The sequence below is a fragment of the Eptesicus fuscus genome, chromosome 23, assembly GCF_027574615.1.
Source record: "Eptesicus fuscus isolate TK198812 chromosome 23, DD_ASM_mEF_20220401, whole genome shotgun sequence".
In the NCBI taxonomy this organism is placed as follows: domain Eukaryota; kingdom Metazoa; phylum Chordata; class Mammalia; order Chiroptera; family Vespertilionidae; genus Eptesicus; species Eptesicus fuscus.
Genome location: NC_072495.1, coordinates 3,082,739 through 3,100,565, shown reverse-complemented (window position 1 = coordinate 3,100,565; position 17,827 = coordinate 3,082,739). Strand labels below are relative to the sequence as shown.

Below are 17,827 nucleotides of genomic sequence, written 5' to 3'. Positions count from 1 at the left end.
GCAGCGGCGGAAATCAATGTCTGGCCAGGCATGGCCGGGGAGATAGCATTGATTGGGCCCTTCGCCATCGATAGGCCAGATCCCTGCTTCCTGCCCAGTCGCCCTGGGCTCCCTCCTGCCACCCCACCGTTGGCTCAGCTTCAGAGAGCTCCAGGAAGGTCCTCTGCCCTTGCCCCAGAGCCCCTCTGGCCGGGATCCAGCGGGGGGCGGGGGGACCTGCCCGCTGTCTGCCGCCGTTGGGTAAACCACTGTTGCTCAGAGACGCCATTCCGTTGCTTAAAATATGTTTGGGCCATTGCTGGCGGGGGAAGCAGCCCTGGGCCTCGTAAGCCGTTCCCGTGGCGAGGAGCAATCCCACTGCCTCTCTGCGTAGCCACAAACCACCCGCACTGTTCAGATGCGCCCCAACGAGTCAGGCAGACCGGGAGAGGACACCAAGTGGGCTGTGCCACCTTGGGCAAGTCACTTCACCTCTCCGAGACTCGGCTTCCTGCTTTCTAAAACGGCAAGGATAACAGCACCAACATCATGGGTGCGGGAGGAAGAAATGAGGGGACAAGTGGGAAGCTCCCAGCGGGGGGCCCGTGTCTCTCTTCTTCCGCAGATTCCAACAGATGCCCTCAGGGAACAGAAAAGGGCAGGCAACTAGAAAGTGATCACCTGGGTTCGCATCCCAGCTCCACCGCTGCTGTGTGACCTTAGGCAAGTCGCTGCACCACTCTGAGCCTTGGCATTCAATCCCTTATGTAAAATGGGGAAAGGGCCTTTGCAAGAGTGAAGGGAGGATGAAATAAGCTCAACCAACCACATGACTGTTCTGGGCACACAGACGGTGCCTAGAAAGATTTATCAGGTCAGACCCTTCCTCCAGTATTCCAGCGTCAGACCCACCGTCCTCAAAAAATGGGAAAATCTCATGGGCTTTTTCTCAGAAAAGGAGGGTTCAAGATGGGAGAGCTGTCTGTCCCATTTGGTGGGAGGTTCTTAATAATAGGGGCCTTGTGTCCTTCACCTTTGCATGGAGCCCGGTATACAATAAGAGCTTAATCCATGTTTATTGAGTGGCGTTAAACTCCTCTGGAGAGCTGGCTAGGCCCCTCTGATCTGGCACGGGGCAGCCTGGAGAGAGGGGATGCTCAGGATAATTTAGGGTGGCCACAGAGGCTTCCGGCCGGCTTGGTATGGCGGAGACAGCAGCCACCACTGAAATGCATACCCCCTCCCGCGGGGTGGAATGGGTGCCAGGAAGTGGCGCCAGCTCGGTGTGCAGCCAGGGGCTGCATTTGCAGGCATGGCTGCAGGAGCAGCTTTTGCCAATGAAATGCGAGCAAACATGATGTAGGAAGTGGATGTGCCTCTTCTCTCTGAGTGGTCTCTTCTGCCCCCAGGCAGACCAATCGGCCCTTCTAGATCGGAGCAAGGCCAAGGTCGGATGGAGCCCGGGTCCCCACACCACTGTCGCCCACCAACATAGGCTTCGGTGAGCAATGAACTTCTGTTGAGTTATGCCACTGAAATGCCAGGGTCTATTTGTTACAGCGGCTGATGCTGCCATCACAAATTCACAGGGCTTCCTGCAACGGACTCAGACCCCGCACGGCCCGCTCTGAGTCATGAAATTTTGCAGAACTGAGAGGCTGCCCTGGTTTGATAAAGCAAGTTAATACCGTAAAATATTAAGAGTAGAGAGAGCCCTGGCCGGTTTGGCTCAGTGGCTAGAGCTTCAGCCTGTGGACCAGAGGGTCCCGGGTTCGATTCCGGTCAAGGGCACGTACCTCATTTGCAAGCTCCTCCCTGGCGGAGGCCCTGGTTGGGGTGCATGCAGGAGGCAACCAATCGATGTGTTTCTCTCACATCGACATTTCTCTCTGTCTTTCCCTCTATCTTCCACTCTCTCTGAAAATCAATGGAAAAATATCCTCAGGTGAAGATTTTTTAAAAAAAATATTAAGAGTAGAATCCATGTAGTGGAAAGTTGGGTGTTCACTGTAAACGCCTTTCAACTTCGTTGTATATTTGAAATGTTTCATAAGAAAATAAGTTTAAAAAATCTCCATTCATGTATTTTCAAAAAATGTCTAGGAACCTCGGGGTTTTAGGATGTGTCAGGGGCTACTAGCTGTGGGGCGGGTGGACAGGGGGCGCTGAAAAAGAGGGCTCTGGCGTCCACACCCCACCCCCACCTCACCACCTTCAACGTTCAATTTCACCTCCTCTTCACACGGGAGTTCAGCGTGTGATTTATTTGAAAAAAGGTTTCCACTTTTCCGACAATAAAGGTTAGAAAACCACCGACTCAGTTCTCCCACGTTGCAGAGGGGAACCGGGGTTCAGAGAGGGGAGGGACTTGCTCCAGATCCCAGAGCGCAGTGGCCGGCAGGGATCCAGCCCGGGCTCCTGGCCCCGGGGAAGGGCTCGTCTCTGCGGTTTTCTAGAGCTTCTCTGGGGTCTCACCCTGGGGCTGCCGGGAGGCCAGGAGGGTGGGCCGGGCACCCCCAGCCAGAGCCCTCTGCCTTTGGCTGGCTTGTATGTCGGATTGCAAGGTATTTGACCAAAGGGCTCTGCAGGTAGGGAATGACCATTTGGGGGGTGATGGGGCGGACACTGGAGAGGACTTCAGTAGGGCCAAGAGTTTCCTGGAGCGGGGCCTCCTCCATCGCAACACACCTTCTCTCTAGCTGTGGTGGGAAGATGGATGGAGAGCGGCAGGGCTGGGACAGATCACTCCACAATGATGGATTTGGGCCCTGACCAAAAGCCTCCGGGGTCATCTGGGGCTGTGACCAGAGGTGAAAGGTCACCCAGCTGGGGCAGGTGGGTCAGCGAGGGGCAGGGAGTTAGTTTAGGGGTCAGAGGGCTGGTGATAGAAGGGGTGGAGGAGTACCCAAGTGCACTCCTCTAGTACTAGCTGGCTCATTCATCCATTCATTCATTCATCCCACGACTCCACGGTGCCAGGCCCTGGGCTGGGCACTGGAGGTTTCAGAATAGATGGGCAGGAGAGGGGAGGTGGGAAATGCGCAGTGCCACCCACTCTGCCCAGCCAACACCAGCCCTGTGGCCTTGGGCGGGTCCCGTCGCCGCTGGGCGTCAGGTTCCCCGTCTGGAAAATGAGGGTAACCGCAGACCCAAACTGAGAGTGCGGGTGAGGCACGTGGCCCGAGCTTGGTGTGGAGAGACGGGGGTCTCTTCCCCAGACGTGCAGTTAGAAGAGAAGAGAAGGGTCATGCTGCCGCATCTGGGCTGCTGGATTCAGGTAAGACGGGCACCAGTTCAAATCTTGATCCCACTTACAGCTGCGTGACCTTGGGCCAAACCACTTCCCCTCTCTGGATTTTGGTCTTCTCCTCTGCAAAATAATAATAATAATAATATATAATAATAATAATAGTAGTAGTAGTAACTACTGTATCTGGTGGTTATGTTTTTTTTTAATTTATTTTTTTTTAGAGAGAGAGGAAGGGGGGAGAGAGAGAAACATTGATTTGTTTATTTCACCTATTTATGCATTTATGGGTTGATTCCTCTATGGAACCCCCAACGTTGGTGTACTGTATCCGGCTGACGCTGCAACTGACCTACCCGGGTAAGGGCCTGAGGTTTTTTAAATTTATTTATTTGGTAATATATTTTTATTGATTCCAGAGAGGAAGGGAGCGGCAGAGAGATAGAAACATCAATGATGAGAGAGAATCATTAACCGGCTGCCTTCTGCATGCCCCCTACTGGGGATGGAGCCCACAACCTGGGCATGTGCCCTTGACCGGAACCGAACCCGGGACCCTTCAGTCCTCAGGCCAACGCTCTATCCACGTAGCCAGACCAGCGAGGGCGGGCCTAAGGTTTTAAGGAACAGTTCCTGGCCCACAGCGGACACTCGAGTGAATGCGAACCTTTGCTGTAAGTGCATGATGAACTCTGAGCCTATCGGAGTAGTAACAGCACAGCTGGGGAATACTGACGTTGTGCGGGAGGCGGCCTGGAAGGCCGTTCAAACCCAGCCTATCTGAGGGAATGCCCAGAGCTCTGGCTTTGATTGGTTTTGCTGTCCCCTCTGGGCTCGATGAGTACAGCGCTGCTATTGATTAGCAATGCCTGCATGGGCAAGGGATTGAGAGTTACAGGACGCATGCCATCTACCAGCCATTCTTGACACTGGCCTAAGCCTTCCCCTTGTACAGGTGGGGAAGCTCAGGCTCAGGAAAGGAAACGAGACTTCCTGAAGGCCAGGCAGGCAGGCAGGGGCTTCCTCCCTGGGCCCTGGTCTATGCCGTTTAATCCTGAGGAGAAAAGTCATTATTTTGCCATTACATTTCCCAGCCGGGTTTCTGGCAGGGAGTCCACTGATTTAAACTTTTCCAGGATGATGCTCCGTCCTCCTCTCCCCTGGGCCCGTTTCTGTTAGGGCTCTGCCTCCTGGAAATGAGTGGGTGGCATCTGTGAGGACAGGCAGGCCTCCACGCGGGGGGGGGGGGAGTGTGGACCTGCCCAGGTCCCCCCATTGAAGGGCAACGACTGCCAGGCCCAGGTACCCGGGGCTGATGGTCCTCTTAGCGGCGACCTCTGTGCCGGGTGCGAGCGGGGCTCATTGCTCTTCACGTTCACCCAAAATACAGACGGAGCCCGAGGTCCCAGAGCGGGGATCCCAACCCGACACGGCCTCGCCCCAGATTCTCTGTTCTTCACTCTTCACAACCAGAACCCAGTTACCCCAAACGTCCTTTCAGATTCTCACCCCAGCACTGTGAGCGTGGCTGAGGGGTGATCAGATACCCCGCTGGATGGATGGGGAACCGGAGGCCATGAGGTGGGCGTGACTGATCCTGGGCCACCCAGCCAGTGGGGCCAACGCTCTGCCCTTTGCACCCACAGGGAGGAAGGACAAGGGAGGCCCGAGCAGAGCTGGCCACATCGTCCTCCCGGCCTATTCATCTTCCGAGCTGAAATCCGTATCACGCGCCCACTGAATCAGGAGATGCCATAATTAGCGGCAGATTTGTGCCTCCTGCCGTCGGTATTATTTATTTCGGGTTCTGGGCGGCCACTTCCCAGGGCCGAGTGTGCACTGGGCCTGGATTTCCATCAGATGGGGCCCCGGCAGAGCTCTCCCCGGGGACCCCACAGTGGCAGTGCCCCCCTCAGAATGACAAACGGGCCCGCAGACAGCAGAAGTGCTGCCAGCTGCTCCGGGGCCGTGCTGGGGCGGGGAAGGCGGTGTTCTCCCAACCCCAGGGTCCTGTCCACGAGGCACTCACCTCCCCCAGTGCCAGACAAGAGGCTGGCATCCCCGACCCCAGGAAGAAACAGACAAGAGAGATGGCACTGGCAGGCGCCGCGGCGGCCTTGCTTCTAGAAGCCTCCGGCGGCAGGAACTTGGACGGGGTGCCTGTCCCTGTCACTGTCTTGGGGTAGGTTTTCATCTCGGCCTCTCTCAGCCTGGGCCATGGGAGATACGCTCTTCTGCTCACGGCCCCGTGGGCTGGGAAGTTCCTTTTGCGGCCTAAACTTAATCAAGTACAAGCATTTGCAACAGTGTCCCCCAGACGATCCCACGAATGACACCCTCTGTCGCTGTCTGGGACATATGGGAGGGGCAGGGAGGGTGGGCAAGGGTTCCTGGGATACTGGAGGGAGTGGGACAGAAATAAAAGCTAACTTCTATTTCTTTAATCCTCACTCGAGGATATTTTTCCATTGATTTTTATTTTACTACTAGTGGCCCAGTGCATGAAATTCGTGCACATTAAAAGGGAATTAATTAGAGGAAATATTTTAATATTTCTATTTGCCCTTTCTCTACAATAGAAGTGTCAGAGATGAGAGGAAATTAGTAAAATGTATATGAAAATCTTCTTCCTGTCAGAGTCTGGGGCGCACCGTGGGACCCAGAGTCAAGTCCCCACCCACCCGTGCACACCTTGAAATTGTGCGAGACCCAGACCCAGCTGGTCCCACCCCTGTCAAACCCCACCAGGCAGGGGGCACAGCCTCAGGTCCCCCATCAAGCCCCACCAGGCAGGGGGGCGCAGCCTCAGGTCCCCCATCAAGCCCCACCAGGCAGGGGGGCGCAGCCTCAGGTCCCCCACCAAGCCCCACCAGGCAGGGGGGCACAGCCTCAGGTCCCCCATCAAGCCCCACCAGGCAGGGGGGCACAGCCTCAGGTCCCCCATCAAGCCCCACCAGGCAGGGGGGCGCAGCCTCAGGTCCCCCAGGGCATGCTGGGTGGGAGCGTGGCCTGAGGTCCCCTGTCAAGCCCCGCCAGGCGGGCGGGTGGGCGCAGCCTCAGGTCCCCTGCCCCGGCCAGGCACCACGCAGCCTCAGGTCCCTGCTGATTGCTTGTTACAGGAACCCCGCCTCCGCTGTGGGTGCAGCCATATTGTGTTACGGGAACCCCCCCTCTGCTGTGGGCGCAGCCATATTGTGTTATGGGAACCCAGCCTCCACTGTGCATGCTGCCATCTTGTGACGGCATTATGACATGAGGGTCAATTTGCATATTACCTCTTTATTATATAGGATTATTTTTTAAAATATATTTTTATTGATTTCAGAGAGAAAGGGAGAGGGAGAGAGAGAGAAACATCAATGATGAGGTGCACACCTGCACGCCCCACTGGGGATGGAGCCCGCAACCCAGGCATGTGCCCTGACCAGGAATCCAACTGTGATCTCCAGGCTCATAGGTTGATGCTCAACCATTGAGCCACACTGGCCGGGCATGGTGGTTGATTGTTATGCTAACCTGGTACGTCAGATCCACATTTGACAGATGAAGAAACTGAGGGCAGTGCCTTGCCCACGAAATGGGCCTCATTGTCCCACTCTCCTAAACGAGGGAATCAGGGGCCGGGCTGCCATGCCAGGGCTGAGTGGGAGGCTCCACCTGCCACCCCAGCTCCTCCGGGGGACAGCGCGGACCTAAGTACTGGCCTCACCCGATGCTTTGGGAATCAATTACGGCACCTACGGAAGGACCAGCCTCCTCCGCTGCAGGAGCTGGGTCCTGGGACCAGCTCTGAGGGGCCCAGGCGAGTGTTTCATGGGTCGTGACCTGATCATGGCAAAGCTGGCCCCGCTCCCGGGGTCTGCTGCCAATTAGGCCAGATGCCCGCAGGGGGATGCCATTGTCCCTGGCCTAGTTGGGACGGCTTGTGCCTGAGCCTTCCCCAGGGACTGCTGCTTCCAGGCCAACTCCCCACGGAGGTCAGTGAGATGTGGCTGCAGCAGGTGGGCGGGGTGAGGGGCCCTTGCCCGGGTCTCATTTTGCAGATGACAAAAGTGAGACTCAGCAAGGAGAGGTCACGGCTGAGGGCACAGGCTGTAAACCTGGAGGCTCTGGGAGGGCCCTGATAGACAGCTCCCCAATGCCCACATCCACCACGCTGATCAGATCCTGTGCTTGTGCTGTGTGGCCTTGGGGGAGTTACTCAACTTCTCTGAGTCACCTTGCCTCAGGTGCCATAATGGGAACAATGGGGTGGGGTGGGGGCATGGTGGATGTGAGGGTCTCAGGATGCTGGACACACCTGCCACTCAGGATTCTGATCCCCCACCTCCACCCCCCACCCCAGAGCATTCTGATCTTGAAATAGGACAAAGAGTGTGTGGGGAGGCCGCTTCTGTGGCTACAGCCATGTCGTCCCGCTCTCCCCAGGCCGCTCCCTCTGCCAGAAACACGCTCCCTGGCCCTGGCCCTGGCCCTGGCCCTGGCACTCCTTGTCTGGGTCCCAGCTCAGTTATCCCCTCCCGAAAGCTCTTGCCGACCCTCCTCCACACACGGTTGAGTTCCGCCTCTGCACTCCCAGCCTCACCCTGACCCCGGACTGCATCCCCTGCCCGCTCTGTCAGCCCGGCAGGCCAGGCACCCCGGTTATCTGGCGTGACTGCGGCTTTGGTGATCAGCATGGGGCCTGGCCCATGGCAGGTGCTAATAAAGAGCCATTCAATGACGGCCTCGCTCCCTGAAGGAGTGAGTGATGGAATTCGCTGGCGTGCTGCTGTGGTCGGAATGTTTGCTCCTCCCAAATACACATGTTGGAAACCTGCTGCCCAGAGCGATGGCGTCGGGGCCTTTGGGGGAGCGAGCTCATAGCTGGGGCTGGTGTCCTTGTGAAGAGGCCCAGGAGCTCCCTGGCCCCAGGACACAGTGAGGAGGCCCCAGGACACGGTGAGGAGGCCCCAGGACACGGTGAGGAGGCCCCAGGACACAGTGAGGAGGCCCCAGGACACGGTGAGGAGGCCCCAGGACACAGTGAGGAGGCCCCAGGACACGGTGAGGAGGCCCCAGGACACGGTGAGGAGGCCCCAGGACACGGTGAGGAGGCCCCAGGACACGGTGAGGAGGCCCCAGGACACAGTGAGGAGGCCCCAGGACACAGTGAGGAGGCCCCAGGACACGGTGAGGAGGCCCCAGGACACGGTGAGGAGGCCCCAGGACACGGTGAGGAGGCCCCAGGACACGGTGAGGAGGCTGCAGCCATAAGAGGCCCCAGGACACAGTGAGGAGGCCCCAGGACACGGTGAGGAGGCCCCAGGACACAGTGAGGAGGCTGCAGCCGTAAGAGGCCCCAGGACACGGTGAGGAGGCCCCAGGACACAGTGAGGAGGCCCCAGGACACGGTGAGGAGGCCCCAGGACACAGTGAGGAGGCCCCAGGACTCAGTGAGGAGGCCCCAGGACACGGTGAGGAGGCCCCAGGACACAGTGAGGAGGCCCCAGGACACGGTGAGGAGGCCCCAGGACTCAGTGAGGAGGCCCCAGGACACAGTGAGGAGGCCCCAGGACACAGTGAGGAGGCCCCAGGACACGGTGAGGAGGCCCCAGGACTCAGTGAGGAGGCCCCAGGACACGGTGAGGAGGCCCCAGGACACGGTGAGGAGGCCCCAGGACACGGTGAGGAGGCCCCAGGACACAGTGAGGAGGCCCCAGGACACGGTGAGGAGGCCCCAGGACACAGTGAGGAGGCCCCAGGACACAGTGAGGAGGCCGGAGGACACAGTGAGGAGGCCGGAGGACACAGTGAGGAGGCCCCAGGACACGGTGAGGAGGCCCCAGGACACGGTGAGGAGGCCCCATGACACGGTGAGGAGGCCCCAGGACACAGTGAGGAGGCCCCAGGACACAGTGAGGAGGACGGAGGACACAGTGAGGAGGCCGGAGGACACAGTGAGGAGGCCCCAGGACACGGTGAGGAGGCCCCAGGACACGGTGAGGAGGCCCCAGGACACGGTGAGGAGGCCCCAGGACTCAGTGAGGAGGCCCCAGGACACGGTGAGGAGGCCCCAGGACACGGTGAGGAGGCCCCAGGACTCAGTGAGGAGGCCCCAGGACACGGTGAGGAGGCCCCAGGACACAGTGAGGAGGCCCCAGGACACGGTGAGGAGGCTGCAGGACACGGTGAGGAGGCCCCAGGACACGGTGAGGAGGCTGCAGGACACGGTGAGGAGGCCCCAGGACACAGTGAGGAGGCCCCAGGACTCAGTGAGGAGGCCCCAGGACACAGTGAGGAGGCCCCAGGACACAGTGAGGAGGCCCCAGGACTCAGTGAGGAGGCCCCAGGACACGGTGAGGAGGCCCCAGGACACAGTGAGGAGGCCCCAGGACACAGTGAGGAGGCCCCAGGACACGGTGAGGAGGCCCCAGGACACAGTGAGGAGGCCCCAGGACACGGTGAGGAGGCCCCAGGACACAGTGAGGAGGCCCCAGGACACAGTGAGGAGGCCCCAGGACACGGTGAGGAGGCCCCAGGACACAGTGAGGAGGCCCCAGGACACGGTGAGGAGGCTGCAGCTGTAAGAGGCCCCAGGACACAGTGAGGAGGCTGCAGCCATAAGAGGCCCTCCCACCCACGCTGGCACCTGATCTCGGACTTGCAGCCTCCAGCCTGGGATCAGTAACTTTCCGTTGTTTACACGCCGCCCGGTCCTGGGGTTTTGTTGTGGCAGCGGACAGATCAAGGACGACACGCACGCCGCCTCTCCTGCTCCCCCTCATTCCTCTTCACGGGGAACCGGGGAGCTGGCCGCTGGGGTGGCAGCAGCTACATTGGAATCCCGTGTACCAGGAGCTGCACGGGGGCGGGGGTGGGGCGCCCCGGGGAGAAACCAGCTTTGGGCTGCCCACCCCTGTACCTACACGGGCAGCAGGCTCCTCAGCCAGGCCTGGGTTCGAATTCCGGTCTTGACACAACTTGGCCAGGTGGCCACAGGCAGATGCCTTCCCGGCGCTGGGCCACAGCTTCCTCACCTGGGAAATGGACTCGCCACCCTCCGGAGGCTGCCGTGCGCACTTAGGGAGGCCTTGTATAGTCTGCCCCACATCCTGACCTCCGCGTCTAAAGGAGGGCCCGGGCCCCAGCTCCCAGTGTACGGGGTTTGAGGGACCCCCATCACCGGCCAGTCCTCTCCCTTCCTCTCCGTCTGCACTAATGCTGAGCTCTCCCTCTGGAAATTTCCACTGAGAGGAGAGCCAAAGGTATCCACGGTCATTTACTGAGCACCTGTTACTGGATATTCTCGCCCTCGCTGCATCCCCCCCCACTGCCCCCATTTTACAGATGAGGAAACTGAGGCTCAGAGCGGGAGACTGGGTGCATAGCTGGGAAGTGCCGCACACAGGACTGGCACTCACACCTCCCCGACCCCACCATCCCCTGGCTCTGGAAACACACTTTCCTTGGGTGATGGCTCAGGGTCCCAGGGACTTCACAGAAAATATAAACCAAAACCCGTTCCCAAGTGGCGCCCCCGCAGATGTAAGGCAGAAGGGGAGTGGGAGCCAGACAAAGACAAGAAGCCCTCGGTAGAGACCACTGGTTATGGTTTTTGCTGTCTGGTTAACAGTAATAATGACCCCCGTTTGACCTTTAACCACATGCCATGCCCACTGAGGCCTCCCAATAACTCCCTTAGGACAGGCTCAAAATGTACCCCCATTATACTGACGAGAAAACTGAGTCTCAGAGACGTGAGGTGATTTTCTGGACGTCACCCCCCGGGCAGTGGCAGTGCTGTGATTCGAACACCGTAATGCCTAGGCTATGTTTCTTGGCCAGAAGCCTGCACATGGGGTGGCATCAGGAAATGTTTGTTGATTGACTGACAGACTGTAAGAATGAACGATTTAGTGAATGAAAGGCCAGCTCTGAGGGCTGGTGGGGGCTGGTGGGGGCTGGTGAGGAACCTTCAAATGCAAGCCAGGCCTCCACGCCCGCCTCCTGACCTCCCACAGGGCCTGCCATCCTTAGCCTCGTTGGGGGAGAGGGAGGGTGGCCATCTGGTGGGCAGAGCAGGGGCAGGAGCCAGATTCCCCCCCCCCCCATCTCTTGCCCCTGAATGCTCACACTCTTTGTGACTTATTGTTTAACTTTACAGACCCTTGGCTTTTATGAGGGTTATTTATAAAGCTCTGGGCTTTGATCCGCAGCATAAAAAAGCAAACTCCTGTGTCTGAAAATGTCACCAGGGATTAGGGAGCCTTTGAAGTCCCCTCCTCGCAGGCAGTACCCGCCCAGCTTCCCCCCAAAGCATCTGCAGCCTGGGAGCCCCGCAGGCCCAGGGCCTCCGCTGGGGTAGAGTGGCCCCTGTCCAGATGAGTGACAGGCAGGGTTCCCGCCCCTGGCAGCCCTCTTCCCAGCTGGGCACTCTTCCTAGTTCCCAGCAGCTCTGGGCCTCCCTGGTCTCCAGATGTCGGCAACATCTGTCTCCTGTTCATGCACAGCCACAGGCTGCTAGCTCGTGTCCCTGAGCCCAGCAGCGGGGACTGAGGCTTTGGAAATGGATTGTTATTACTGGCTCATGGGGAGGGAGGGGTCAGGGAGTATAAATAGGCTGGCAGGGTAGAGAGAACAGCTCTAATGAGGCGGGGGGCTGTTCCTTTCTTCCTAATCCGGGGCCTAATCTTCCACCGGCCTGGTAGGGCCCCTTCACTTGTTTCTTTCCCTCCGTTCAGTCAGGCGGCAGCTGGAGGGTCCAGGAGCTCGCAGGGCAGTGGCGAGAGGGACCCAAGCAGCCGAGGTGAGAGGCAGCAGCGGTTCCTGCGCCCTGCTGGTTCCGGGCAGCGTGAGGCCCGAGGGATGGGCAGGCTGACTTGTCGCCTCCATTCAAGCAGTCACAGTGGCCTGGGGACTTCTCCAGGACGTGTTCTCTCTCTCTCTCTCTCCCGGGATCTTGCGGGAGCTCTGTGCCTCTCAGTTGCTCAGAGCAGGTGAGGAGGTGAAGTCCCTACTGGCCCCTCTGAGCTGTGTGATCTTGGGCAAGCCCTTGCCCTCTCTGAGCACCCCTCCTCCTTCCAAATTAGCAAGGTTGCGTGGGGGATTGGTGGGGGTCACTCCAGGGAGCATGTGGGATGCTTGGGAGCCCTCGAAGGAGCCAGTTGGTGCCACCTGCCTCCTTCTCCAGACCCAGCGTCCTTTGCCAAGGCGCGGAGGAGGCGCCGTGTCATCTCGGAAGCGGGCAGAGCTCCTTGGCACAGGCAGGTGTGCCGCCTTTTGAAGTGTGTTTCCACCAGGGCTGCAGGGAGGGCATCTGCGGGCGTCGGGCGAGGTGGGAATTAGAAAAAGGCATCCCCTCTGGACAGGCCGGTTCGGAGAAGACACCCCTCTGGGTGCAGTAACTGCCCGAGGCTGCCCTTTCTTCAGGCCATTGAAGGCTCTTGGCACAGGCTCCGCTAGTGGCCCTCAAGCCGAATTTCTGATGCATTTCACCCCCAATTGCACCCCCTCAACCAGGTCCCCCTGGGCAGGGCACAACCTGACAACTCTGTCTTGCAGTCTTCTTCCCATCTTTGGGCCCCTGAGGACGCCCTCGGGCCCGGAGAAGAACATGGGCTCCAGAATCAGCCTGGGACCAGTCCCAGCACTGCCCTAGCTGTGTGTGCCCTCCCCCTCCCTCTCTGGGCCTCAGTTTTCTCATCTCTAGAATGGGGATGACAGCTCTCCCATCCCAGGGCTCAGGTTGCAATAGATGACCTGTGCAGCCCTGTGGGGCCCCTCATTACACTTGGGGCCTTTGTTCCCTGGCACCAGCCCAGATCCAGGCCGCACCCTCCTGAGAACCAGGGCTGCCCGTCTCTCTCCCTGTGGCCGAGGAAGAGGCTGGGCTGTGGTCCGATGACTGAGGAGGCCGGCAGGTGACCTGAGGACTATGCCCAAAGTCTGGGGACTGCGTGGGCACATGGCAGGAGGCCAGATCTAGCCCTCCAAGCCGTGGTCCTTGGCTTTTGGGGGTCATGGATCCCTTGGGCACTTGATAGAAACTATGGACTCTACCCAGAAAAATGCATCTGCACACTGTTTTGCCGATTATTCAGGGGTTCATGAACACAGTAAGACCTATCCATGGACCCCAAAGAACTCCCACCTCAAAGTGGCAGCCTCTGCTCCCCCTGCCCCCGGGGGGCCATCGGGGCACTGGATTCTTGGCAAGGAGAGAAGGGAGGAAATTGGCATCTACTGAGCTGACATCACGTATTGCCTCAACCTAGGCTCTCAGCTCTGAACTCATGGGGTAGTAACTATTCCCATATTACAGATAAGGAAACTGAGACTCGAAGAGGCTGAGAGACTTGTCCAAGATCACACAGCTAGTGAGGGGCGAGGACTTGAGTCTCGGCTGTCTGATTTCAAAGCTGAGGCCTTTTCCCGGTGGGCAAATGCCCTGGGTGTGCCTTTGCCGGGAGAGAGAAGGGAGTCCACGGCTTGGTTTTGCCATTCTGATGCTGAGTGCTAGGAAGTGTCGATTGCTCGGTGCCTGCCCCCTCACACACCCTCTCCCTGATCCCGGGGGATGCCAGAGTCCTCCTTGCTGCCACCACCACATCCTCCATCCGCCGGGTTATCCAGGCTTTGTCCCTGGACCAAGTCACATCAAACTGTGCTTTCCCAGGGGAACTGCCCACCCAGAGCCACACAGCAATGGCGCCCTTGACAGGTGCTGAGGGTTTATATGAGAAATAGTCACATGGGTGCCTCTGTACGCAGCTGCTATCAAGAAACTGATCCATAATGGTGTCCATGCTCATTCTATGGCACATGGATTCTAGAATGGCCCAGGGCCACATCCTTCTCGGGAGTCAGACCTGAGAAAAGTCTCTTTCTGCACAACCCACAGTGTTACTTCCCTTAAATGTTGCGTTTGGTGGATAAGGAGAACGAGGAAAGCGAACTTGTTTGCCCTTTTGCCATGACTGCTAGGAAGCTCAGAACCAGGTTTAGATTTCAATTGCTGTCATTTACCTTACCCTTGGTTTTTGGATATAATTTGTTTCCTCACATACGGTCAGGGGAAAAGGTGCCTTTTAAACAATTTCTAAGGGAATATGTTGACCTAATAACTGCCTTGAAGACTGTGGAAAACAGTCCCAACAAAGGAAACTTCCAAAGTATAAAGTCAACATCTACCAGTCCATTCACTTACAAGTTCATCCATCCATCCATCCATCCATCCATCCATCCATCCATCATCCATCCATCCATCCATCCATCCATCCATCATCCATTCATTCATTCATCCATCCATCCATCCATCCATCAGTCCTCCATCCATCCATCCTCCATCCATCCATCCATCCATCCATCATCCATTCATTCATCCATCATCCATCCATCCATCCATCCATTGATGTGTCTATCCAGCCACCTACCAACCAAAACATCCATCCATTTATTTATCCATCACTTACCAACCCACCAATTCACCCATCCACATACCAACTTGCCCTTCCTTCCTTCCTTCCTTCCTTCCTTCCTTCCTTCCTTTCCTTCCTTCCTTCCTTCCACCTACCAATCCATCCATCCACCCATCCACCAACAAGTCCTTGTGCCTTTATCTGCTGGGATTCTTGTCCCAGCATTACAAAGGGTTCAGCAATCTGGAGAAAGGAGCTGCGTGCAGTAGATTAAGAAGGAGTCCAAAGACGAAAGATAATTTTGAAAGGCACTGAGGGTCAGAGGAGCTTCAGCTAAAGGAACTAAAGACTACCCCTTGACTAAGGACCCTGTGCTATTTATTAACACAAATTGTCCTAAGGCAAGGTGGAGACAATACACTTCAAAGGGTAGTGTTTACAGAAACATTGTCAGGTTGGGGAATAGCCTACAGCTGTTCAGGTGTTTGGCCAACAGGAGGCAATAACATGCAGATTTAAGATGCTCTGAGCTGTCTGGCAGCAAACGATTATCCTATTCAGGTTTGGGGGAGATGCTTTTTAGCTGTCCCAGATGATTCAGCCCTGCTGACACGCTGGAATTGGCTTCTGGCATTTATCTATCTATGTGCCATCTTACCCACCCCTCCGTCCATCTATCTATCCTTTCATCATCCATTCTCCCACCTATCCAACTACTTTTCCTTAGCACCGTCTCAGTGCCAATTTCTAGAGACAAAGTGGAGAATAGAGCAGAACCTTTGCTCTAAGAGCTTCTGGTCTCCAGGGAAGATGAGACACACACATCATTTCCTCATGTGTCTTCCCGCCCCGCCCCTGAAAACCTTGCTTTCAGAGAGGTTCAATTCCAGTCAAGGGCATCATTTCCTCATGTGTCTTCCCGCCCCGCCCCAGGGTGCTGGGAAAGAAATGCGGGGCATGGTGCCTATGTGACCCCCTCCCTTCACATCTTTACCACATTAGGAGATCTGAAAGGTCCAGCAGTCAAGATCTCTTTTCGATCCTTTTCAACCACTTACCAAGTGACATGCCTCTAAACCAATTTTAAGAAGATTGCCTGTTAAAACCCCATGGAATGAGGTCGTCTCAGAAGAGATTTTGGGGAATGCTGATAAACCAAGGAAGAAAGAACCACGTGTGTCGTTTAAAAAGCACAGAGTAGCACTGGATTATAAGCCAAAGTATAGAATACGTATCCACGAGTCCATGCTGACATGGATAAAGGACGGCGTAAGTGAAAAGGAGGGAACATACAAACCTCTTGTGCAGAAGAACCCTTAGTAATTTCTGTAGCTACTCTGCCCCCAAGGGGGTGCACATCACTCCCCCTCCTTAAGAGTGGGCTGTGCATATGACTTCCTTGTAAAGAGGACAGGACGGAGCGAGGGAGAAAGCGACTTTACAGGGAGAAGCCTGGCAAATGCAACCCAGCCCCGAGGTCAAGGGAAGATCAACACGGATATGCCACACAGTTTGCATGCCTGGGTGACATGATGGAAACGGCACTTGACCTCTGTGGTCTTCTTCCCCAAACACACAACCTCAGTTTAATGAGGAAAATACCAGACAAGTCTCAGTAAAGGATGTTCTTCTACACGACACCTCACTAGCACTCCGCACAATGGTCAAGGCCATGGACAACAAGAGCAGTCTGAGGCGCTGTCCCAGACAAGAGGAGCCCAAGAAGAAGTGGTGACTAAATGTAATTTGGGATCCTAGAACAGGAAAGAGACATTAGGCAAAAAGAGAAATCTTAATAAAGAATAGGCTTTAGCCCTGGCCGGCTTGGCCCAGTGGATAGAGCATTGGCCTGTGGACTGAAGGATCCCAGGTTCGATTCCAGTCAAGGGCACATGCCTGGGTTGTGGGCTGGATCCCCAGTAGGGGGCATGCAGGAGGCAACCGATCAATGATTCTCTCTCATCATTGATGTTTCTATCTCTCACTCCCTGTCTGAAATCAATAAAAATATATTTTTAAAAAAGACTTTGGGCGTGAGTCTGCAGCAGCTTCTTGGTCATGGAAATAATAATAATAATAAAATAATAATAATTTAAAAATTTAAAAAAGACTTTAGTTAACAATAATGTATCAATATTGGTTCATTAGCTGTGATAAATGTACCACATATATATTTTTTCTGTAAGTCTAAGATTGTTCTGAGATTTTAAATTATTTTAAATTGGGAGGCTGATACACAAATTGAGCTAAGTACTGCTCTAATTGCCACCATTCCTCCCTAGAATAAACTGTTATTTTTATTGCTTTCAGAGAGGAAGGGAGAGCGACAGAGAGATAGAAACATCAGTGATGACAGAGAATCATCAATTGGCTGCCTCCTGCACGCCCCCTACTGGAGGGGATTGAGCCTGCAACCCGGGCATGTGCCTTTGGCCGGAATCAAACCAGGGACCCTTCAGTCCTCAGGCTGACACTCTATCCACTGAGCCAAACCAGCTAGGGCTAAACTGCCGTTTGATGACCAGGATAAATAAAGTGAAATCGTAACGGACAGAAAAAAACATAAATGAAAATAAGTAAAAAATTAAGTAAATAGATAAATGAGTAAATAAGACTTCAGGCAAGCAAAGGAACAGCCTGGGGACGCACTACGCCCTGGTTAGGAAGGGTTTCTAACCCTGAGCAAGTTGCTTTCTGGGCTTCAGTTTCTTCATCTGTAAAATGGGGGTTTTAAAATGCCAACTACTAGTTGATTTGGATGAAATGAGGCGATGTGTGGAAATCATTAGGCACCAGGCAACACTCTGGGCTGTTCATGTTCTCTATCATTGTTTTTGGGAGGGCAAGCGGGAAATCTTGGAAGGCTGCAGGGGACAGGGGGATTGGGACCAAGCCTTGGAGAACTGGTGGAAGACAATGGGGTTGGGAGTGGAAAGTCAGCTACCCGCAAAGCAGAGAGGTCCCTCCTTCTATCCTTAATCCCTACCCGTGGGTTCCAGGGCGCAGGCCTGGGAGGAGATAGAGACCTCACAGACAGGCTCCTGGCTTCCCACCCAGCTACGACCCGGCTTGGTCTGTCTGCCAGGGTCTCTGGGCTAAGTAATTGCTAATCCCTCCCTGACGAAGCACCTGTATCTGTAAGCAAATGAGCTGGCAGGTGGCGCCGGATAAAATATGACCTGCTCAGCAGGGGATTTGCTTA

General features: G+C 56.1%; 1 non-coding gene across 1 annotated transcript; it reads left to right on the top strand.

Moving 5' to 3' along the window:
• The first annotated feature begins 16,847 nt into the window (after positions 1–16,847).
• On the top strand, positions 16,848–16,969 carry LOC114228868 (small Cajal body-specific RNA 8). Its single transcript, XR_003614980.2, has one exon. It is a non-coding gene; the product is annotated as a small Cajal body-specific RNA 8 (non-coding RNA).
• The last annotated feature ends 858 nt before the right edge of the window (positions 16,970–17,827 follow it).